Source organism: Schistocerca nitens, chromosome 5 (assembly GCF_023898315.1).
Source record: "Schistocerca nitens isolate TAMUIC-IGC-003100 chromosome 5, iqSchNite1.1, whole genome shotgun sequence".
NCBI classification, from domain to species: Eukaryota; Metazoa; Arthropoda; class Insecta; order Orthoptera; family Acrididae; genus Schistocerca; species Schistocerca nitens.
The window spans coordinates 395,154,544-395,169,997 of NC_064618.1; the positions used below are offsets into that span (position 1 = coordinate 395,154,544).

Genomic DNA, 15,454 nt, shown 5'->3' on the forward strand with positions numbered 1-15,454 from the left:
AGGAAAGTATGTGGACAAGCATAGTGATACGGGACTGATGAACATTAAAAGCATTTGTGATCTGCAGATATAAACAATCTTGCCTTCTGGTGTGCCCAACACTGAAGGATACAGAGTAAGTTGTTATTCGACTTGACGTTGATTGACAGACTTGTTGCATGTCCTTCTTAGATATAATATGCCAGATTCTGTCCTACTGGGGTGTTCGATCGTCAAAATCCCAAGCTGGTTGGCGGGGCCTGCTCATAATGCCCCAAACGTTCTGAATGGGGAGAGATCCGGCGACCTGGCTGGCCAAGGTAGGGTTTGGTATTGACGAAGACAAGCTGCAGAAACTCTCATCGTGTCCGGGCGGACACTATATTGATGAAAACTAAGCCCAGGATGGTTTGCCGTGAAGGGCAACAAAACGGGGCGCAGGATATCGTCGACGTACCGCTGTGCTGTAAGGGTCCCTCAGATGAGAACCAGAGGGGACCTGCTATGAAATGAAAGGCACCCAAGTCCATCACTCTTGGTTGTCGGGCCGTATGGCGGACGATAGTATGGTCGCTATCTCATAGCCGTCAGAGGCGTCTCCAGACTTGTCTTCGCTCCTCATCGGGGCACAGTTCAAAATGGTACTCATCACTGAAGACATGACTACTCCCGTCAATGACATTCCATGCTCAATATTCCCGACATCACTGCCAACGGGCTTGTTGGTGTACAGAGGTCAATGGTTGTCGGTGCAAGGGGTGCCGAGAGCTCAGGCACGTTTTTGCGAGCCGCCTGTTAATGGTTCTTGTGGTCACTCAAGCACCAGATGCACGCCGGATCGATGATAATGATGAATCTTGGGCTGTGAGTGCCCCTCTGACGTTGCTCGGTCCTAGCGCTCTGTCATCTCCTTAGGTCGACCAATGGTTCAGATGGCTCTGACCACTATGGGACTTAACATCTGAGGTCATCAGCCCCTAGAACATAGAACTACTTAAACCTAACTAACCTAAGGACAACACACACATCCATGCCCGAGGCAGGATTGGAAACTGCGACCGTAGCAGTCGCGCGGCTCCGGACTGAAGTGTCTAGAACCGCTCGGTCACAGCGGCCGGTTTAGGTCATCCACTTCCTCTTGGTTCATCCATTCCTGCCAACATCATCGAATAGTAGCATTGCTCCTATTCAGATGGCGAGTGATTCGCCAATTGTTCCAACCATCGTCTTTGAGCCCAACTACACTTCCTCTCTGAAGTGCGGACATCTGCGTATATTGCTCAAGAACCTGTCTGGGAGGCATAGTTACTTGCATCGATATCTGTATCCATAACAATTTCTAACCAGTTTGCGTAACTTATTATTTATTTAGTTTTTCAGTGTGTTTCGAGTTTACTTAGAGTGTTAAGGGAATTTGCAAGCTTAGATAAGGGCGTTCAGCAAGGACAAAATATAAAAATTGTAGCCTATGGTGATTACTTCGTGTGGATCGTAATGAAGAAGATTTGAACCGTAAGTTATGAATATCAACGGAGAAGGCCAAAGAAGTCGGCTTCGATATGGACCAGAAAATAAATCGAACTGTTCACAATGAGCAGAAGCAATAACCCAATTTGTGGTTTTGTGGCATGCTGATAGGTTAAAGAAGAAAAGGAAGCTCGTGAAAATACGGCCGTGAGACAATTACCTAGACGAGTTAGTCAAGGTGCCTGGAGTCGAAGGAACAACGGGAAGGACTGGACATAGTAACAAAAGTTAAACACGAGCAATTTATTTTGTGTGAGTACGTAATAGGGACATTGTAAGGGCAGTGTTGAAAGACAAAATATGGACGATAGAAGATCAATGGGAAACCAAGGCAAAGATTATAGTATCAGAATAAAAAGCAAAACAAATCGTGACTGTCAAGCAGAAAATTCGTGAGGAAGCGGCAGGAAAAAAATTGCGGGTGCTGACTGATGAGTCAAGTATCAACTTCAGTTTATGCTTTTACTGCAATGAACAAGTAAGTAGTGAGTTATTAATAAACCTAGCTCGTTTCCGGTGATGTTTCTCATGAACTACTTCCCCAAAGGTCAGATTAATTACTGACTCCCTTCACAGATTTCCGATTTCGTTTCTACATTCATTACACTCAAAAGGATCCGCAGTGGGCACTAACTGCAGCTACCTACTTTCTGCAATAGTGTTTCGTAACTTTACCACTAAATATGATTTCATTTCCTTACTTCTACTTTAATCGCTTGTCAAAAATGAAAGGAGGAAAATTAACAGTCGTGGAATTCTTGAAACAGTAATTATTTGACTCTGAATTAACTTTGAAAATTACGTTATTAATTTTGATGGCCTGGTGGTGGCGACGGAAATACGATTTAATGCTACTAACTAAGAAGTAATATAGCTGGCGACCGGGTCGGAGATTCCCACTTCAAATTACGAGAGAAGGTACGTACAGCGGAAAAAGTGCTGGACTGAGTTAATGGCTAGACTCTGACGTGGTTGTCAGTACTTGAATGTGAAAAATTGTGGAAATTTTTGGAATGTATGGTGGAAAATGTTAGTCTAGGTGAAGAGGAAGCTCCTAAGGCCGGTAATTAAGGAGTAGATGGTTTGTAGTGTAGAGGATGAAATGAAGAAGGAAGGAAGACTCTGCTTCATCATCCTGTCGGTGAAGAGTCGAGGAGTCGAGGCACAACATTGGATCTGATAAGGACAGGGTACGAAATAGATGTTAGCCTTTACAAAAGAACGATTCAAATGTCGGCCTTAAGTTATACACTACATAGAACACAACGCAAACCTGATCTGAGGGCTCGAAGGGAATTTGAATCGCAGTTTATTGTGTGTGGTCGATCTGCTTCTTTAATTTTTAGTTTCCTTACATTTGTTTAACCTTGTGCCACCTGACACACTCAAACAAACTACCACTAGAGTGAAAGTTTCCTTCTATGTGCAGATGACTCAGTAACAACATCGCATTACATTTTTATGTAATACCAGCTAAGTACCTGGCGTTGCCTGAGTCTTTATTCCAGTCTTCTGTTACTTCATCTCCTCCTTCACCTATCTCTGTCCATGTCCTTCTCCTCTTCACTCTGCCCATCTGCTCCTTTCTCCTCATCAATCTTCTCCTCCTCCCCTTGTAACATCCACGAGATAAATTTTTAGCTACAGTGCGACGAGAGGAAATTGTGCCTCTGGCAGTTATAAACATTGTCTACTCGACATATGAAAAAATAGTGAATTAATTATTTGTATAATCATCTATGATGTAATTGGACATATCGATGTGTATCACACAAAGACAATGATAATTGTAAATTCCTTTTATGATCTGCGTTTGTCTTCCTTAGTTTTTACCTTTTGTTGGTTGGCTTTTTGTAGGTTCAGCACGCAAGACGCATATCAAACAGGTCTGTTAAGAAATTGTAATTATTTGTTAATTATTACTTGAAAATATAGTTCATTATTATTATAAACATGAGTGAATAATTATTTGTAACTGTAATTCCTCTCTCAGTAAGCATTGTCTGTGTTAATTGTTTCTTTCCGCTGCAAGGAGCGCAGCCAATGATGATGGCGATTTGTATCGCGTTTTTGTCTTTGTTTTCCTTAGAAACAAATCAAATGTTTGCTTGATGAAGTCTAAATAGTGCACAATACGAAAGTAAAGTTTCTGTAAAGTTTAGTAAGCAGTTAAAATACTTATTTGGTCTAACAATAGAAAGTCTCTATCAATTGTCTGCCGCCATCTTAATAATTATCTCAGCGGCAAATTCAAATTACGCAACTCTGCAGACATAAATGCCGAAGGTTATACAAATGTGTAAAAATAAATGTGCACCGGTGGTCCCGAACTCATTTTAATGAAAATAATTCGAATCAGATTGGTTCTTTAAAAACAGTGCTCATAGCACGATCGTTATAACAAAACTTTTCTAGCTGATGTACGGAACCGAAATTAATTATGCACGAGTTGCGAAGAATATTGTTTCAGGCAACATACGTCAGTGTTGTGCGCGGCTGATATTCGGTGGTTTTAACGATCATTTTGCTGAAGATAACTGCTTCCATCTTAATCAATAGTTGTAAGGAATCTGTTGTATGAACTGTGATTTAGTAACACTTACACAACTTACAGACAACACTTTAACACGACGTTAACTTGGAGTTCTTTAGCAACTTGATCAAATCTTTAGCCGGGAGAAAAATTATTTAGTGATTACTCAATGTAATAAAATAAGATTATCATTTCCATTTACAAATTAGTTAAATACCAAACCACTGAATAACACAGCGAACGCCACACCCTCTAAGTTAATCTCCTCCTGATCCTCAATGTCCTCCTCAACTCTTAATCTCCTCGTCCCCTTCTTCTTGTTCACCTCCCTCCTTGTCCTCCTCTCTTGGTCTACGTCCTCCTCCTCCTCCTCCTCCTCCTCCTCATCCTCTCTCAATATCTTCATTTTCCTTTCTCTGTCCATCATCTGTCCCTCCACCCTCCGTCTACCTGCTCCATTCCTCACTGCTCAAGTGACCCTCCCCCTCTCATGTCCTTCCACCCCCCACCTCCCGACCATCTCCTCCTTTTTCCTTTCTCGGTCGATCTGCTTTTTCCCTTCGCTTCATCTCCATCCCCACTGTCAATCCCCTCCTTCCCTCCTCTCTGTCCATATCCTCCCTTCCCCTTTCTGTACATTTCCACCTTCCCTCCTCTCTGTCAAATTCATCCTCCCTGCGATGGCTCTTGCCATCGCTGTTGGAGTGTTTGGGTGATTTGTGGTTTTTGCCATGCCGAGCTTGGGCGAGAGAGCGACAGTTAGCTTCTGACTATTCTTGTCCTTACGTATCTCCTCTTATTTTAATTATTTGAGTAGTTTCCTGGAAAGTGATTAATGAAATTGACAGTAAAACTCTTATATTGAGTGGTTCTTCAAACTCCATGTGGCCGTCAGCCAACTAGTCAGTTTTGAAATTACCTTTTTCATTCACCACATAAATTCTTTAATTGTGATGTGTTCCTTACATATAATGGTTCGTAAAGAAGTGTGCCAAGACGTTGATCGGTGTTTCTTGCCATATTCGTTTGTGTGAATACAAATGCTGTTACTGTCGTCGCTTATCTGTTGCGTATTTCGTAATGATTTGGGATTTTTTCTTAATTTCAGATTAAATAAGAAACTGTTTTTGTTCTACTGATTTTGTATGTTACTAACTAGTTTTCGGCTTATTGGGCCATCTTCAGGAAACAACCAACTACCGTCCTCAAGGGACAATCGTTATTAAGTATGTAAACATTATAAACAAAGATGCAATCCACTTGTGCAGAATGATGTACACCTAACATGTTTTTTAGCACCGTAAATTATACTTTACGTAGTGGACAATATTAAACACAATAAATAATTAAAATACGTAATATTACAGTATTATAGGTATAATGTTATAGTTTGTGAGGTTACGACATTGGTTGAGAACTATCGAACTGAGCATTGTCACTTACGTTGCGCAAGAAACAGGTTTTACACTGCAAATTACAGTTTACGCAATGGATGATTCTAAACATAATACATGAAAAAACACACAATATTACTGGATTAAAAGTTATATTGTTATAATAATGAAGTTTGTGAGGGAATCAAGGTATGGACTAGAAATTCTATTGTGGTATTAATTTCTGTAGCGCTATGTGATGATTGTGACGATCTGTTGATATGTGGTTGGATGACTGCACAATGTGAAGCTTAAAAGTTGGGACGTATTCGTCTGTAATCGATCATTTAGAATCAGCTGGGGATCTTGAGTTGAATGTTTGTTTACCTCAATTTTCTTAGTAAATTCTAGCTTTAGCTTATCATGTGGTGACTATTGAGCAACAAATCCTTTAGTCTTACAGAGTAATGATTTATAACGAAGCCAGGATGCTCCCCCGTGCTGTGTTGAAATGCATGCTTATCTGAGTCAGTTTGGAGACGTTATTATTTAGTTGATGGGGGGAAATCGTAGTCATCGTGGTGACTATGTAAGTAGCTGGCACACAGAATGGGCTCAGTTCTCTAGTTATTTATCTCACGCAACCACAGCTGACGTGACATCTTTGGCTTTCACGAAAATCAGAGAACGCTCGGGAAATGAAAAACGGTTTACCATTCACGGAATGCTCTCTCAGTGTCAAATATACAAAAGACTTCTATTAAAATAATTGCCAGCACTAAAATTCACACAAAAGATTAAATATGCACTATTAGTAAGTCAGCCACATATAACAACATTTCATGAGTACAAGTGAATAAGGCACTGGAACAGAAATTTGAGAAAGCCAATTCGGAAAGACACACTACCTCGAATTCAGTGACTGAGATTCGTTCCGATTTGTGGTACTCTGAAAACTGGGATAGTTCATTATAAATGCGACAAATAGCGACCACTTCTGATGAAAAAACTCCCTAATTTACATTTTTATCCATGAATATGACTTTTTCCGCTTTTGTAGTAGGTCACTGTACAGAATGAGGCGCCACTGTTATCATCATGGAGTATTCTGTGGCAGTGGCAGGATTCAAATTCCCGTTCGCCCATCTTGACGTATGTTTATCGGGATTCCTTCAAACCTTTCCACGCGGAGACAGGAACGACTCCTTTCAAAAGGCCGTAGATCAAATCTTTGGGGTAGTTCTCCAGCACTAATATACACGAAGCTGACGTGGGGTCGCACAGTACCCTTGCTTGCATTGAACAGTCAGTTTTCTCTATGGTCTTGAATTTTCCTCGTGGCTTATCGCATGCTGAATTCGGTTATGCATTCGTCTATATGACAAGATGCAACGTTTAAAACACATGGCCAGTGACGAAGCAGCGGTCGTTAACGCTGCGGCACAATTGTCGAACCATGCGGCTGGTAGAATTAACAAGGCCGTACAGGATGGCTTTGTAGGTGATGAACTCATGGTCATTAGCAGAGACGTAAATTTCACGAGGAAGGTAACTACTAACACTTGGAAGATAATACATTGATAATATCAGTATTTCGTTGAAGTTTACGAACAATGAAACTTCTAGCGTGAGTAGCAGTGCCTTTTAGTGCCATGTGTTCATGGTTATGCAGCAATAAGCCAAAACTAATGGAGTTATCCTTTACCCTCCGACAGCGTGGGCGCTCAATTGACCTTTCGCAGACAACATTTCTCCACCTTAATTAACGTTTACTGATAATCAGCTGAAATCACATTTCAAAATTACAATTAAAAATCAACTGTACTTGTTAATAAATCCAATGAGAAAAGGGGAAACGTCTTACGTTACACATTATCCACACTTTGGTATTGTTCGGAAAGGGGTGAAGCATACAGCAGCAAAAGCCGTCCACAGTTTTCTACTTTTCTAAAGGCGTCTAAAAGATAACAAAAATTGTAATTTTGAACTTGTTTTGTAAGTAAAACCACCTTTTCTTGCTACAACTTAATTTATTTTTCCCATACGTGTTTCGCCTTTTTCTTGCTCTAAGGCGTCTTCTGTGGGATCTATAACGATACAGTTTTGTAATTTTTGGATTATCAAACAGTTCACGTTGCGTTTTTTATGTAAATAAGCAATTACTCACAGTTTTCTGTGATATGCGTTTCCTCTCATCTGGTCTGGAGGTTGCACTACCATTTTATTTCCGAAACATAAGCACAGTTTTGTATTCCGAACTTTTTCACACTCTTCAGATAGCACAAAACAATGGTTACAATAGTAACATAGTCACATAGCTAAACAACAAAACTAAAAGCAAAATAAAAACAGAAAGCACCAAACCACAAACAACAATACAACAGAACTAAACATAAACACGTAGTACCATAACAACCACACAGAATAATCAGAAAAAGATGAAAGAAAACACACTGATGGTACACAATGACGTACAAACACAAAACATACATTTTCAAAAGACATGGAATAAACATAGCATACACAATAGACGATTCTACACAAAAATACATCCCAAAACTGCCAAAAAGCACAGACATATACCATAAAACAGGTATATATCAACTACAGTGTAACACTTGTGAAGACATATACATTGCATAAACAAGTAGAACATTTGTCGTCAGATACAGAGAACACTTAAGAGCCTGGAAGTATGGGGCAAACCACTCCACATTTGCAGAACACCTAAGAGAATGTAACGACAAACCAACCACTAGGGAAGAAGACATGAATATAATTAGAATCAACAATAAAAAACATCTCCTAAATCTGCAAGAAAATTACGGCATACAGAAAACCAAAGCACAGAGGAAAACCCTGTTGAATGATCAACAATTCCTTGCTCACAGTAATAGATAAAATAATGGACTAACGCTCCTAAAGAGGATAATATCACCCAACATAATAATAATACCATCCAAAACCTTTTCACTCACTTACCCATGAACCTCTCCATAGAACATTGAAACCAAAAGACAAATTAAATGTCACCAAAGCTTTCGACCACTCTCTAACAGCTATTACATTCATATCCAACACACTTCAACTGAAACCATACACACACACAAAAAAAAAAAAAAAGAAACCTATTCAGCTCACTCTCTCTCTCTCTTTCTTTCAACCACACACGCATACAAATATAAATATCATGAATATAAGTTGATTTTGAACATATACTTCGTTATCTTGGCAACATGTAGGTAAACAAACTGAAGAGGAGGAAACACATACTGAAGTTACAATATTTACGTTGTTGAAAGCACAGTGTTCGAGCATGTACCTATACCTAGTGGCAGAAGAATAATAAACACCACAAAAAGAAGGAGAAACATTGTGAACACTGTGAGAAAGTTCGGAATACAAAATTCTGCTTATGTTTCGGAAATAAAATGGTAGTGCGACCTCCAGACCGAATAAGAGGAAACACAGATCACAGCAAACTGTAAGTAATTATTTATTTACATAAAAACGCGACGTGAACTGTTTGATATTCTAAAATTAACAAAATAGTATCGTTACAGATCCCACGGAAGATGCCTTAGAGCAAGAAAAAGGCGAAACGCGTATGGGAAAAATAAATTAAGTTGCAGAAAGAAGAGGCGGTTTTATTTACGAAACAAGTATTTCTGTGCTCGCTGCGGAGTATGGCCACGCAAACAAACTTGATAGTAAAATGTCCGCGAGTAGGACACGAGCACCGAGGAATTCGTGCAAAATTAGTTATGTGTATAGATAGTTCATCCATACCGGGAGTCGCGGATATAGACTATTATTGCCTGTTATTGATATCGATACAAGCTAGATTTACATCTAGTCAGTTCTGAGAAAAGGAGGCCTTAACAGAAGGACAGACACAAAAAGATAACAAATGACAAAATTGTTTCCTGTGCTATAATTACAAATTAACAATTTCCTGATTTTTCCGCCTTACTTGTACTGTGAATCCTTGCTACTTGCCAAATATCATGGTGCTAGGACAGCAGGAAGTTCCCCGTAGATTATGGTAAGTGAGACATTATTGAAATATGTGACATAAATAACCCTATGTTTTGGATGAATTGACTTAAACGCTTAAATTTTTTACACCACCAAGGAGCCGTAGACCCGATAAGTCTTCCCGTTCCTGAAAAAAAGGGGTTTTAACAATGGGACAGAGACAACAAAGTGATGCTATAAAGACTCCGTTTTTACCGAGTGAGGTAGAAACCGTAAGAAGGAAAGTGATGCTCAGCTCGGAGATTGGTTTGAACATAGCAGAGCTTTACCGACGTGGTGCTATGGAATGTAGTTTGCCGTTGCCTTCACGTAGACTTTGAAATACGTCGGGAGCTGTAGTTCGATGTAGACAGTGTACCACGACGCAGATTCTCGTTTCTCACTTTATCAAATCATTGCCAGAGGGGAAAGACGCGACAGATGACAAAAATGTATGCTAGGACCAACTGGATGCCGAACTCTGCACCTCTGAATTTGTAGCCTGGTACTTAATGAGTCGTCGAGCCAATCTGGTACTGAGAAAAGTTACAAGAAACGTTTAAGATAATATCTGATTTAAAGCTCCTTATATTCTTCAGAAAAACTTCGAATAGGTTTTACTAGTATTCACTGATCAGCCAGAATATTATCACCGCCGATCTACTATCGATATAAACCCGCCCGAGTGACAGCAGCCTTACCTGGCGAAGAATGACTGCTAGTCAGACGCAACGCACAGTGTATGTAGTATCAGTGAGTGTACTGTCCATGTATAGAATGAGAAAGGAGCGTGATCTACTGATTATGCTCTGGGAACATTCACATGGCCATCCATGGTTCGATTGGAGCTCCTGCAAGGCACTATGATGACCGAGGAGTATCGTATACCGGTTGCAGACCACGTACACCCCTCCAAGACGATCATGTTCTCCGATGGCAGACATATCTTTCAACAAGATAATGCCCCATGTCACAAGGCCAGCAGCCTCCTGCCGCCTTGATCCTCTTCATCCACTGGTTGCTCCTTTCCTCTCCAACCCCCACCCTCTGCCACACCTTCATTGTTGTGTCCCACATACCCTCCACCTCTACACCCTTCATCTCCTTTCCCAAGGTGGCTTCCATCAACTCCCCCTCCCAGATGATGCCCTCCCAGATGATGCCCTCCATTTATCCCTCCTGTCAACTCTGATCCTCGTATCCCCCTCCTTTCCTCTGTCATTTCCCTGGGCTCCCTGTTGCCCCCCTTCCATCCTGATTTTCTCTCCACCTAACCTCTCTCTGCCTCCCTTCTCCCCCCCCCCCCCCCGGCGAGTAGTTTTGCATTCCCCTCCTCTGCCTTTCCCCACTCCCTGTCACGTCGGCCCAGCCCCTCCCCCTCCCTCTTATGGGTCCTCTTCCTAAATCGTCTCCTTTCCCCCTTACCCTCCCCACTTCGTTTTTCCTCTCCTTCCCCCCATTTTCTTTCACATCATCTGTCCAGGTTCCCACCGTCTACCCTCAGCTGCGGTATGTCATATTTGTGCCAACTTTTTAGTGCAGTGTTCAAGTGAGTGTTCAGTGTTGTGCGTCTTTCCAGAGTGTTGCGAACAGAAATCATGCTGTCGCTGGGTGTGAATTTTATATCTCTTGCGAACAGAAACCAGACTGTCACCGTGTTTTTTAATTGTATGTCTATTCTTTTATCTGTCTGCTTCCTCTGGATTTTATTTGCATCATCAACCCTTTGTTTTGTGTTTTAAGTTCCACAATTTTCCGCCATTTTACCATTTAAGTCACCGATTTTATCGCCTGATTTAAATTATTTATTATCTTCATCTTTTCAAAACAAATTCTTTAGGCTGAAGAGCGGCGTACTAAGCTGCTGCCAGCTCGCCCCTTTGGAGGGGGGGGGGGAATCGAAACTCAATAAAGAAAAGAAAAAAATGGCCAGCAGTGTGATGGAGTGTTTCGAGGAACACAGTGGCGAGTTCCAGTTGATGTGCTGGTCCCCCTACTCGAAAGACCTGAACTCGAGCTCGTCGCCCCCATCCCCAGAATTTTCGGGAGTTAGATGACTTGTGTGCGTGCAGATATGGTGCCAGCTCCGACCAGTGACCTACCAATTCGTCGCCACCGTTATCTATGCCAAAAGTTGAGACGTACCGGTAAGTGGTCATAATGTTCCGGCTGATCAGTGTTTGGACACTTTCCATTATTGGGCCCGCATGGAGGTGTCACGCCTGTGAAACTCGGCTGATTTGAGATCAAGAACTAAGAATCGTCCGTAGAGTTCGGAGGTGGTAGTTTCTCAGCAGGAGGTTTTTGACAGAAGAATGAATAGAAGTTGAAGAAAACGACACAGTAAAGTAATCATTTCTGCCATGGTCTCCTGCGAGTTTTTCAAAAGGTTTTCCGATTCTTTTGCACCTTCCAGCATTATATGCACTTACAAGGAAAGTACAATGGAACGACTTCTTCACTCCACCTGTATATAAACCTACTGTAACTTGTATTACACATCATTTCGACGCGTTTAGCAATAATCGGCACTACTGATTCTCGTCGCCGAAAGAATATCTCCGGATCCACTTTTAACACGAGGATTTAAAAATAAAAAATGAAGGAAAAAACTTGCCTCAATAAACGTATGCATCTGTAATATAAAGACAATAACCTGAACGAAATCGTGTAAAGACTTTTACATCTTAGCAAGAGGCACGGTATAGGGGGAAACCTGATCTTTGATTGTGTACGGAAACCTTAAGCCCACAGAAGATTTAGCAGGCGTACGTGTATGAAGGTAGAAAGGATGAAATATATGGACCGAAGGGTTATTTACAGCTTGCACAGAAACCAGACTGCACGTATAAGAGCCGAAGGACATTAAAGGCAAAAAGTGGTTAGAATGCAGTGAGAGGGGTTACACCCAATCCATGATGTTGTTCCATCTGTACATTGAGCAAAGCAGTAAAGGAAACCAAAGAGAAATTTTGAGAGGGGATTAAAATTCAAGAAGACGAAAGAAAAATTTTTAGTTTTGCCAGTAACACTGTAATTCTGTAGCAGACGACGAAGACTTGCAAGAGAAGTTAAACAGAATCGATAATATTTGAAACGCGAATATAAGACGAACATCAACAACAGTAAAACAAGAGTAGCAGAATGTAAGTCGAATTAAAGCAGATGATTCTGAGGGAATTAGACACAAAAATGAGGCAGTAAAAGTGGTGTCATGTTCGCTACTTCGGCAGTAAAATAACTGATGATGACCAAAGCTAAGAAAACATAAAATGCAGACTGACTGTAGCAAGAAAAGCCGGCCGCGGTAGCCGAGCGGTTCTACGCGCTTCAGTCCGGAACCGCGCGACTGCTACGGTCGCAGGTTCGAATCCTGCCTCGGGCATGGATGTGTGTGATGTCCTTAGGTTAGTTAGGTTTAAGTAATTCTAAGTTCTAGGGGACTGATGACCTCAGACGTTAAGTCCCATAGTGCTCAGAGCCATTTTGTAGCAAGAAAAGCATTTGTGAAAAAGAGACATTTGTTACTACAGAATACAAATTTAAGTGTTAGGAAGTATTTTCTGAAGGTATTTTCGCGGAGTGTAGCCTTGTACGGAAGTGAAACGTAGACGTAAACAGTTCAGACACTAAGAGAATAGAAGCTTTTGAAATGTTGTGCTACAGAAGAATGTTTAAGATTAGATGGGTAGATTGAGTAGCTAACGAGGACACACTGAATCGAACTGGGGAAAAAGAAGTTTATGGCACAACTTCGCTAAAAGAAGGCCTGGGTCGATAGAATACGTCTTAAAAAATCGAGAAATTGTTAGTCTGGTAGCGGAGGGAAGTGTGTGGCGTGGGGGTGGGGTGGGAAGGGAGGGGTTAAAATCGTACAGGGAGACCAAGGGATGATTAAAGTAAGCAGGTTCATGAGAATGTAGGTTGCAATAGCTGTTGGGAGATGAAAAGGCTTCCACAGAACAGAATAGCGTGTAGCATCAAACAAGTCTTCTGGACTGCAGACCACAACAACAACAACAACAACGACACATTAGAAACGTTTATAGTTGTTCAGCCGCATCACTACTGTCGTTGTAATATAGCGTTGTTTCTGCCCTTAGCACCGTCCCACGCATTCAGAGTTACGCAGTAGCTGGACGTAGTGAAACAAGGTTTAAGAGATTAACTTCTCATGGAGGGGGTTCACGGTCATGTAAAAATTTGTAAAGGCCGTTGAATGTAGAAATTATTTATTTCACTATTACCACTTCGGCCTTCGGGCCATTTTCAAGTGGTACTGCAAAATGATTTGCTCAGAACATGTTAGACTTTAAAATCATCAAAAGTAGGCCTTTGCGCAACGTTTACATCGATTTGTTACGATTTACATGAATGATTTAACAATGTGAAAAGGCCTACTTTTGACGATGACATGTATAGATGTCGGATGGTTTGGGGTTTTAAAGTCTGAAATGAGCAAAATATATTGCACAACGATATGAAATTGACCCAAAGGCTGAAATTGCAATAGTGAAATAAATATTTGCTACGGTCAATGAGGAATATGATGTCCCTCCTTTAGAGCGTTCCAAGCAACGGGGTAGAGACGATGTGACCGTAGAAAACACGTCATTATACGGCTTCATTCTCCAGCCATTCGGAACAGAACGTCTAGGGAGATACGTTATGCAGATTACGCGTGCATATTGTGACATGACACTTACCGTGCTGGTAAAGACGTCCGTCTGAATACACACGCTAATTTCAGCAGATACGCGACCAATTATGTGTAATTTTCATTTAATGTGAGCGTGCTGAGTAGCCGTAGAATATGCATGACAGAGTGAAGTGGAGCAGTTGGAGGACTGCGATGTGGAACGACAAGAGGGAGGAACTAACTGGTGCCCAGGAAAACGCGTTACTGTAGACTATCAAACATTATGACACTGGTGAGCACATTCTTTCTCAAGAATGAATTTATAGCGAAATATTGAAATATCCCTGTCCTTTAGGGTCAAAATTATAAAAAGGGTAGGAGGTCCTGAACAGGCTCATACGAGGATGTGGCAGTCGGAAATGATTACAAACAACATACACCCTACCAAGAATGTTAGATCCTATCGTCACGAACTTCTATCTAAACCCATGCAAAAAATTTTACTGCTCTCTCTTAATAGTCTGTTATACAGAGACGCAGGCAGCTGATTCATTCACTCAGTTCCTTCAGTTTCTGCTAAGGCTTCACAGATCGCCGAAGTCATGTTATCCCATAGGACCGTAGACGCACAGTCCAGCTTAAATCACATCTTTTAGGGGAAAACGTTAGGTCCAGTCTACAATAATTACGGTAGCACATCTCAGACAACTATCAGCTGAGTTACTTACTTTTCATTGCCGTTAAAACACACAATAGATACATTCTACTTGACTCATTTACTGAAATTTACCTTATAGGAAAATGCCACTAAATTTAAAGAAAACCTCTTGACCTGCGAAATTATAAAGATGTGGGATTCACCACGATAATTCATCAATATATATTAGTCATCATTCTTTCAAGTGTTGTCATAGTGTCCTCTATGTGCCACTTTTTCAATACTGTACATAGGTCTCATTGCTTCTTCTTCCCACTCCAGTGTTTCATTGATTTCAGAGTCAAATTCTCAACGACGCAAGCAACGAATGCCCCACTAATCTCTCCCTTCTCCTGGTGGAATTCTTCTATGGGCTCATGACCTCTGCTGTTATTTCTGTTATCAATAGATTTCGTACGTTAGAAATCCTTTTAGTTCCTAACAACCTTCTTTGGAACCAGTAATGGATGATTGTAATTTACTTTTCTGTAATACTGCAAAGTGCCACGTTTGAGTGTCATACAACACTGTCCTCCGAATAAGTACATTTAGGATGTCCTTGGAATGCAGCTTTTAGTAGCAATAACGTGCTTTCATTGCAGAGACAAGAGTGACGTATATACTTTCATCACTCCAGATATAACTATTATGTGATTCGAAAACGTCTTTACTGTAGAAACAGATCTCAT

The 15,454-nt window shown here is 41.0% G+C and overlaps 1 protein-coding gene across 3 annotated transcripts in view; it reads right to left on the reverse strand.

The window, feature by feature from the left end:
- Positions 1 to 15,454, reverse strand: part of LOC126259363 (uncharacterized transporter slc-17.2-like) — a 531,434-nt gene that overhangs the window by 134,244 nt on the left and 381,736 nt on the right. The gene's annotated exons all lie outside the window — the stretch shown is intronic.